Source organism: Pyrus communis, chromosome 5, assembly GCF_041283825.1.
Source record: "Pyrus communis isolate YQ-2024b chromosome 5, ASM4128382v1, whole genome shotgun sequence".
Lineage (NCBI taxonomy): Eukaryota > Viridiplantae > Streptophyta > Magnoliopsida > Rosales > Rosaceae > Pyrus > Pyrus communis.
The window spans coordinates 29147535-29158178 of NC_142569.1; the positions used below are offsets into that span (position 1 = coordinate 29147535).

A 10644-nucleotide genomic window follows, 5' to 3' on the forward strand; every position below is an offset into this window, starting at 1 on the left:
AGACGAGTTCTTTGTCATTGTCGAACAAGTAGACAAAATAATCTGGACAAGTAGAGTCATGTGCACACTACCGTTTATACGATGGAAATAATAGAAGAGTAACACTATTTATATCATGTTTTTATATATCATATTTTTATATAAATTTAGGTAGTATCTAATGTGGATAGCTACATCATTTGAAAAAATTGCAAAATCAAAAGAAAAGAAGGAGAAAGACTCCTTGTATACCACAATTATCATTTAATTAACTAGTTTTTCTTAATTATTAGTTTATCAAATAATGAACTAAATTTAAAAATCTGATTAATTCAAATGATGTAGCTGTCCACATCAAATGTCACCCACTGGCGATTCCATATAGGGACCCGAGTTCAAATGATGTAGCTGTCCACATCAAATGTCATCCACTGGCGATTCCATATAGGGACCCGGGGGGTCCCGGGATCCTTTGGAAGCCCGAAGAAAAACTTGTGATCGACCTTCAGGACCTTCCAACAATTTGGGCAGGTGCAGTGAAGAGGCTTGTTGCCTCCATGGATATGCAGGCAGCAATGCTTATAACAAAGAAGAAGAATAGGTTTTTAATTTTTGTTTTAAAAGACCTAGCCAAATCGACACCGTTTTTGAGCCAGGTTGTTATAAAAAATTTAAAAACTAAAATATCTTTGTTTTCTCTATAGAGCCTGAGAACCCTGGTCTTTTCTAGTATCTCCAAATTATATTTAAGAACTCCCAACTCCAGTCGTCGCTGCCTTCCAACTTTAAACCCAAGTTACCCTATTCCCCACCACCATTTGCCCTTCCACCGCCTTTAGCTGCCTAATTTTATTTATTCCAAATTCATATAAGTTTTTAAATCCTAGACTCTAGTCGTAACTCCCAATTAATAATATATATGTTACATTAACAAATTTTATCTTTGTAGAGTCACTAATTGTGTTATGTTGCTGAGGAGAATTTGTTGGTTTTATTACCTTTGAGATTAATCTTGATTTATTCAATGAACCAAATTCAGTAGAAAATAGTGATACGGAACCAAATTAGTCTAATATTTTTTTTTCTTTTTTTGAGCTTTTATGTTCGGACCCCCCGAACTTGAAATCCTAGATCAGCCATTGATGCCACCTAAGATAATATGAAAATGTAGTACAAAAATATGTTATGAATAAGGGTGTGATATCCACACACCCTTTTTTACTTCTCCCACACTTTTTTGGTTTTTAGCTGTCAGATCGGATGAATTGAAGAAGATCAACGAACATAAAGTAACAAGGATGTGTGAGAAGTAAAAAGGGATGTGTGGATAGCATACCCCTATAAATAACATTAGTCATAGTAGAAAATAGTTGTTGGATGTTGACTAAAGGGCCCAGGAATTAAACGGGTAGATCTGAACACTAGAAGGTCATCCAAACTATACGTTATTACATCTCATACCAAAGTTGAAAACTAAACTTTGCACTTGTGTCATGAGCATAGTGATAAGAAATAAAAGGCTCAACATATACGGCTCAAATTGGCAATCTAATGATATCATTTTTCTTTAGGAAACATGCTTATTTGGGCCATGGTGATAAACCTAATGCCTCTATCCTTTTCAAGTTCATGCAATCAATGACAAACATTTCGAAAGATCGTTACACAAGTTCTAGAGATGTAAGTCACATAAGTTCATTACACATGAAAGAATAGGAGTGTATGAAAAATGCACACACTTTCAATAGGCTCAAAAACTCACATAGGTTGTATATGGTCACTATGTTCACATATGAAGCTTTAAATCATGCTTTAGTTTCACATCAACAAGGCTATGTGCTTTTGGTTTTTTAAAGATGATTAAACATGTACAAAACTAATAAGAGAATAAGGAATTTCACACAATACATGCTTACTATGTTCTTGATCACCGTGGTTCAAATTCAATCCAATTATATCATTGGGTCGGGAAACTAACAAAAATCTAATTCAAAACAATAAAGAAAATAAGACTATTTTTTTTATTTTTTTCATTTTCAGAATTTTCTCTCTTTTTTTTTTGGGTTTTTATTTTTTATTTTTTTAGCGTCAACAAAACTAATTAAGAAAACAAAAAACAACAACAAGGAAACAAATGAAACCAATTCTTAGTCAAAGGGACGAAAATTTTCAATTTAGTCATTTTTTCAATCCTTACCCCCAAACTTCAACTGGACATTGTCCTCAATGTCAGAAAACACAATAATGCATAAAATAAAAATAAAATAAAATTGTAAGAAACAAAATAAAGCATTTGGACTGAAAACTTCCCCAATTTGTAGTAAAAACAAACGATGACCCCCAAACTTCAATTCTGCAATCAACTCCAAGGGTGGACATAACCAAATGTTCCTACAAAGAAAATAAATAATTCAATTTAGCATGCAAGAAAACTCAGAAAAAACAAACGAAAAATTGAAAATGACATAAAAAGACAATGAATAGAAATATTGGGTTGCCTCCCAATAAGCGCTTGCTTTTACATTCGCAGCCGGACGGTACCAAGAGTAATCATTCAAGGGAAGCTGGTTCTTGGAGGGGTACAACGTCCACATCATGCTCCGCAAAAGACTCGTAATATGGTTTGAGTCCATGTCCATTCACTTTGAACACGTTTCTAGTCTTTGCACTTTGGATTTCCATTGCACCATGAGGAAAAATATTAGTTATAACAAACGAACCGACCCATCGAGAACGAAGCTTACCTGGAAATAACCGAAGGCGAGAATTAAATAGAAGAACTTTTTGTCCAATGGCAAAGCTCTTCCTTGATATCATCTTGTCATGAAATGCCTTTGATTTCTCCTTGTATATTCGACTAGACTCGTATGCATCATTCCAGATTTCATCTAACTCATTCAATTGAAGCTTCCTTTGCTGTCCGGCAACACTCATGTCCATGTTGTAGGCTTTGATCGCCCAATAAGCTTTGTGTTCTAATTCTACTGGAAGACGACATGGTTTCCTATAAACTAATCAAAATAGGGACATTCCAATAGAAGTCTTATAAGTAGTCCTATAAGCCCACAATGCATCGTTCAAGCGCATGCTCCAATCCTTCCTACTAGGACTCACAGTTTTCTCCAAAATTTGCTTCACTTCACGGTTTGATACTTCTGCTTGACCACTAGTTTGCGGGTGATAAGGTGTAGACACCTTATGTGTGACATTGTACTTCCTAAGCAACGCTTCAAATGTTCTATTGCAAAAGTGACTCCCTCCATCGCTAATGATTGCTCTAGGTGTCCCAAATCTTGCAAAGATGTTAGTCTTAATAAAATCTGAAACAACTTTTGAATCATTAGTTTTCGTGGCTTTTGCTTCCACCCATTTAGAAACATAATCCACATCCAATAAAATGTAAAGAAAACCATTTGAAGATGGAAAAGGTCCCATGAAATCAATTCCCCACACATCAAAGATCTCAACAATCAAAATAGGGGTTGGTGGCATTTGATGTCTTGGGCCCAAGTTACCTGTTCGTTGACAACGATTACATGTTGCACAAAACTCATACGCGTCCTTAAACAAACTAGGCCAATAAAAACCACACTCTAACACCTTAAGGGTTGTCTTATTTGCTCCAAATGGCCGCCACATGCATAAGAATTACAAAAAGTTAGAATAGATTTAAACTCAGATTCGGGGACACACCTTCTAATCAATTGATCAGGGCAATATTTCCACAAATAAAGATCATCCCACTCGTAGTATTTGGAGGTTTTGACAAGCTTATCTTTCTTACCACGTGTAAAATCATCCGGAATCTTTTTGGTGAACTTGTAATTGATAATATATGCATACCAAGGGTCAATAACCTTTAATGAAAACAATTGCTCATCTGGAAAACTCTCACGTAAAGGGATGAGATCTTCCTCTGTGTTTGAGTGCACAAGTCTGCTAAGATGATCTGCTACAACATTCTCATTCCCTTTCTTATCCTTGATCTCCAAGTCAAACTCTTGAAGCAGAAGTATCCATCGAATGAGTCGCGGTTTTGCATCTTTTTTTTTTTTTGAGTAAATACTTCAAAGCCGCATGGTCAGAAAACACAATAACTTTAGTTCTAATCAGATAAGATCTAAATTTTTCTAAAGCAAATACAACAACTAGAAGCGCATTCTCTGTTGTTGAATAATTCAACTGTGCATCACTGAGTGTTCGTGATGCATAATAGATGACATGTGGCACTTTGTTGACACGCTGTCCTAGAACTGCACCAATGACATAGTCTGAAGCATCGCACATTAACTCAAAAGGTAAACTCTAATTTGGTGGCATGATCACATGAGTCTTGGATAACAACTCCTTAAGTTTGTTGAATGCTACCACACACTCTTCATTCATATCAAATGTTATATCCTTTTGAAGCAAACGGCACAAGGGTCTAGAAATAATTGAGAAGTCCTTCATAAACCTACAGTAGAAACCTGCATGTCCAAGAAAAGAATGAACCTCCCTGACAATAGTAGAGAGGGGTAAAGAACTAACAAGTTCTACTTTAGATTTATCAACTTCAATTCCATTTTCAGATATGATATGCCCTAGAACTAATCCATGCGAAACCATGAAATAACATTTTTCCCAATTTAAGACCAGATTAGTTTCTTGACAACATTTTAAAACTAGGGACAAATTATGTGGAAATGTATTAAAAGAATCACCATAAACTGAAAAATCATCCATGAACACTTCAATTATTTTCTCAATCATATCAGAAAATATACTTCCATACACCTTTGAAATGTGGCGGGGGCGTTGCAAAGTCCAGACGGCATCCTCTGGTATGCAAATGTGCCAAATGGACATGTGAAAGTTGTCTTTTCTTGATCTTCCGGAGTAACTACAATCTGATTATATCCAGAATATCCATCAAGAAAGCAATAATGAGAATGACCAGCTGACCTTTCTAACATTTGATCAATGAATGGAACTGGAAAGTGATCCTTGTGTGGTGCTGTTTATCTTTCGATAGTCTGTACAAACTCTCCAACTATTTTGCACACGTGTAGGTACTAGCTCACTAGCTTCATTCTTAACAACTGTGACTCCGAATCGCTTCGGAACTACTTGAATAGGGCTCACCCACTTGCTATCCGAGATAGGATATATGATACCAACATCAAGAAGCTTGATAACCTCTTTCTTGACGACCTCCATCATGAGTGGGTTCAAATGGCGTTGAGCTTCCTTTGTAGGTTTTGCACCTTCCTCCAGCAGAATCTTATGCATACATGTAGTTGGATTTATACCTTTGCTATCTACAATGCTCCAAGCTATGGTAGTTTTATGATCTTTCAGTACCTGGATCAGTTTCTCCCCCTCTTCTGCTGTGAGTTGTGATGATATGATGACCGGTAATGTTTCATTCTCTCCCAAAAATGCATACTTCAAATGTTCAAGAATCGGTTTGAGCTCCAATTTGGGTGCCTGAATCACAGAAGGAAGAATTTTTTCATTAGAAGTAGGAAGAGAAATAAAATAGGAAGAAGACTTACCACGAATTGGTGAAAGAGATTCAAATGCTACCACTGTCTGGATCAATTCTTCTTCAATGTGTTCGGAATAATTAAGTTTTTCATGTGTAATCCTATGCACTAACACCTTCTCTAAGTTGTCTTGTCTCACACCTTCATTAAAACAATCCTGCACAAAATAATCAAACGCATCAATAGACAAACAAGATTCAAAATCACTAGGGTACCTCATAACATTGAAGATTTTAAACTTGATGCTTTCTCCATCAATTTCCATGGTTAAAGTACCATCGTAGACATTAATCTTCGTACGCACCATTTTAAGGAATGTTCTTCCCAATATAAGAGGAAGTGCAGTAGGCATAGGGTCATGTTCCATCTCAAGAACAAAAAAGTCAGTGGGAAAAATAAGCTCATTCACTTGCACAAGTACATCCTCTAATAGGCCTTTGGGATATCTATTTGAACGATCTGCCAACTGGATTATGACCTTTGTTTCCTTCAAGTCTCCAAGGTTTAGTGATTCATACACTGAATATGGCATCAGATTGATGGATGCCCCCAAATCACACAATGCTCTCCCAAACTCTTTCCCTCCAATTACACATGGAATGGTAAAGCTACCGTCATCCTTCAACTTCGATGGTAGCTTTTTCTGCAAAACAGTTGATACTTCCTCACTTAATGCCACAGTTTCTTGATCATTGAATCTCCTCTTGTTCGTACAAAGCTCTTTAAGGAACTTTGCATACTTGGGCACTTGTTTTATGGCATCTAAAAGAGGTAAGTGCACTTGGAATTTTCGGAAAGTATCCAAGATTTCCTTATCAGTTTGCTCTTTCTTAGACTTCATAAACCTACGAGGAAAAGGAATAGGGACACATGAGTTAAATGAATTTTGAACTTCTTTACTTACCTTATCAGAATCTTTTTTGTTCAATTCTGTATCTTTATGAGACTTTTCAGTTTCTGTTGAAGCCTCATCTTGCTTAAGATTTTTGGTTTGTTGCTCCCCTTGCTCATTTATATCTTTTCTAGTCCTCTTTTGCATCATTGGCTACTCAAAAACTTCTTTTCCACTCCTTAAAGTCACAACATTCATCTGCTCCGCATTTGGATTCACCATGGTTTGGCTAGGCAACCTTCTTGGTTGGTGTTGTTGCCCCATCAAACTTGCTAATTGACTCATTTGGCGCTCAAGGTTTTCAATTTCTTCGTCTGTTTTCTGTTGATGAGATTGAGTAGAGTTAGCTAAAGAAGCAATTAAATTCTCAAGAGACTTACTTGGAGCTTGTTATTGTTGAGGCTAAAATGGTGCATGCGGTCTTGCTTAAAAGAAGCAAGGTGGACGGTTATAGTTGTTGGGAACAGATTGTTGTCTGTTGTCTTGATTGTTCCACTTTAAGTGTGGATGATCACGCCACCCCCGCGTTATAGTTGTTGGAGTATGGATCATACTTTTGTCTTTGTTGCCCCTGAAACCCTCCTAATGCATTAGCTTGCTCAAGACCACCTTGATCCATTAACGAAGGGCACATGTCTGTGGTATGTCCCATCATTGAACATACACCACACACTTGTTTTGGAGCCACCACAACCTGTTGCACAAAATTTGTCAAGTTAACTAATTGTAATTCAAGACTAGAGTTAGAACTTACCTCATTAACTTTCTTAAGAGGTAGCTCATCTTTTCCTCCAAATTGTCGTGTGTTGCCAGCAATGTTCTTTACTAATGCCTTAGCATTTGTTGGTGTCTTGTCCATGAATGCTCCTCTACTTGCTGCATCAAGTGTTACACGATCAGTACCACACAATCCTTCATAAAAATACTGTATTAAAAGATGCTCTGAAATTTGATGATTAGGACAAGATGCAACCAAATGTGTGAATCGCTCATAGTAATCTCCATAGGGCTCTCCATGTTGTCGGATTGCACATATGTCTTTCCTTATGCTTGCAGCTTTTGTGGCCGAAAAATATTGCTCCAAGAATGCTTGCTTCACTTGGTTCCATGTGTTCATTGATCCCAAAGGTAAATTGTAAAGCCACTCTTTTGCCTTAGCTTCTAATGTAAATGTGAATGCCCTCAACTTGACTTGCTCCTCATCCACATTGGCTGGTCTCATTCCCAAGCATACCACATGAAAATCCATGAAATGCTTGTTGGCATCCTCTATTGAGAAGCCATGGAACTTAGGCAAGTAGTGAATCATGCCGGACTTAAGCTCAAATCCTCCTTCTGCATTTGGATATGTGATGCACAATGGTTGTTGATCTGTATTAGGCATTGCCAACTCCCTCAAAGTATGGTTATCAGCCATGCCTTCTTGTGGTTCTTCCTCCTCTTCCAAACTCAAATGTGGTGGAGAAGATGGTGGTAAAGAGACCGATGCACGCTTCTGCTTGATTATTCCTCGAAGCTTTCGAAGTGTTCGTTCAACCTCAAGATCGTAGAAAGCTAGATCAACCCTCTTGGACCTTCGAGTATGCATATACTACGAAGAGAACTTGAAATAAAAACAAAAACTAAAACACTAATTAGACAAGAAAAGAAAACAATAGAAAAATAAGTAATTAGAAATAACAATCCCCGGCAACGGCGCCAAAACTTTGATAGGATTAAAAGCACACCACAAAGTAGCACACAAATGTCCTATTGATTTTCCTTATTAACACTAATATTTGTCAATTGTCGCATATGAAAATAAGAGTCTTTCCCGCAGAAGATTGTTTTATCTAACTACTTAAAATGTCACAAAACTGGGCTGTTGTCCCTACTGAGCAGCCACCGAAAAATAATTATTAGACCGACTTACACTTATCTAAAGTCTGCAAAATTTTATATGCAGATACTAGTACACTCACACAAATTTTGGGATTTTTGGAGTTGATTTGCTATTTAAATTAAATCGAACAAAAACTGATTTTAAGTAGTTCGCAAATTAAAAAAAAACGAGTTAGGGGAATTGCTATCCACCACCAAATAATCATGCAAACATGTTATGTTTCATTCAAATTCCTTTCATTTTTGGATGAAGATGCTCAAGTTGGCTTAATGTTAGAACTCAACCTATTACTCTTTCTTATGTAGTATGTTAAGAGAATGTCGTTTTCAACTTCACTTAGTCCCTATCATGCAATCTAGAATGGTATGTTCATAGATTTCACAAGTAGAAATCATTAAGAATGAAAATAGTTTGAGTCATCACAAGGTATCGTAAGTACTAGCGTTGTCTACTTATCCTAGAAATTGATTCACATGTTAATCGCAATTAACAAGTACTACTCTAGAACATATGTAGGTCCTCATTCGACAAGGGCAAGAACACACATATTCATAGCATTAGAATCCTAGATATGCTTACTAAGTATGCATCTGTAGAAAACACATAAAGAATTCATCAGTGAGACAAATAGTGAACCAATTTTCATCCATTCATAAAAGTAATTCAAACGAAATGTCATAACAAACTTGCAATCATATTCGGGGCTTCAAAACAGCCCCTAACTACTAAAGATTAGTTACACATAATTCTCAAATTAAACCAAAAGAAAGACATGAGTTTGAGAAGATAAAACTGAAAGAAGAGAATGCCAAGATTTCCTCCTTCTTTTCCTTCCTTCCCCAACGCAACAGCCTTGCCTTTTTTCCTTGCTTTCTTTCCTTTTTTCTATCTTTTTTTCCACCTTTTTTTCCACTCTTTGCCGCTGCAACCTGCAACCCTTTTCTTCTTTTCCGCTGCCACAATTTGTTCTCCATAACTCACCCCACTAACAGCCATTTAGTGATGACAATAAGTGAGAGGAAATGCTAAAACAATTGTAACTCTTTGGGCAGCCTTTATGCCCATTACTCCCGCTTAATTTTCCATTTCCTCTGATATTTGAATAGATGTCAGCTGGCTTGTTCTTGCTGCATCAGTTTTGGCTGCTAGTTTTATTGGATTTATTGCTTTCAATGCTTTCTTGTCAGTTACAAACTGCTCAGCCTCTTGGGAACCTTTTAGTGTTAAAATGGCCATAACTCCTTCTAAAAAAATGATATTAACAATCCGTGAAATGATCCAGAAAATAGACATCCGTAGCTTTCCAAGCATATAAGACTCATTCTCTAATTCATTTTGAGCTGTCCACAACTTGCTTCCAAAGTCAGCTGACCTGCACAGGCAGTTTTGACGAAGTTGTTACTTAAAATTCCACTTGTGTTATTTTTCTTTTCTTTACTCGACAAATCCTACAAAACACAAAAACAAAGTAAATAGCTCAAAAATATAAGAAACTAACTAAGAAAAGACAAGTGAATTTGATGTAAAATTTATATAAATATGAGCTTATCACATAGAACAATCATTCAAAGAAAAAACGTCACTAATACACATTGGATGCAATGTTATAGGGTTATTATCCAAAATGATCCTTGAGATTTGCATGATCAATAGAAATAGTCCCTGAGATTGTCCACCATCCATGATTTTGGTCCTTCCGTTAAAAACGATTTTGAGCAATTTTCAAAGCTTTGTAACTCAATCGTTTCTTAACCAAATTTGACTCATAATATATCAAAATGAAGATAGGAAAGTGTAGAATAAGATTATACCTATTTGAAAGTCCAGTGGTTGCCGGAGATGGCCAGATAATAGCCTGAAAGGTGACTGGTTCGCGGGAAAACGGTAAAACTCGCCGAAAACTGGGTAAATTTTAAACGTTCATAACTTCTTCAATACTCAACCAAATCGAGTGATTCAAAAACAAAAATAATACTTCTTAACGAGATGAAGAGAATGGTACCTTTTTCGAAGGCTAACTTGCCTTGGTTTGGTAGGATAACGGCTCGAAAGTGGCTAACCATTTTTGAGTTAGCCACTTTCGAGCCGGTTTTCAGTAAAACCACGGCGAGTTAGCAGTAAATAAAGATACCATTCTTTTTCTCTCATTGAGAAGTATGATTTTTATTTTTGAATCACTCAATTTCATTGAGTATTGAAGAAGTTATGAACATTTAAAATTTACCTAGTTTCCGGCGAGTTTTCCAGTTTTCCTGCGGACCAGTCACCTTTCAGGCTACTTTCCGGCCATCTCCAGCAATCGTTGAACTTCCAAATAGGTATAATCTTGTTCTACACTTTCTTATCTTCATTTTGATATATTA

General features: G+C 36.5%; 1 pseudogene; it reads right to left on the minus strand.

Annotated features, from left to right (window-relative positions):
* Positions 1–4938: 4938 nt before the first annotated feature.
* Positions 4939–6663, minus strand: LOC148697095 (uncharacterized; annotated as a pseudogene).
* Positions 6664–10644: the final 3981 nt, after the last annotated feature.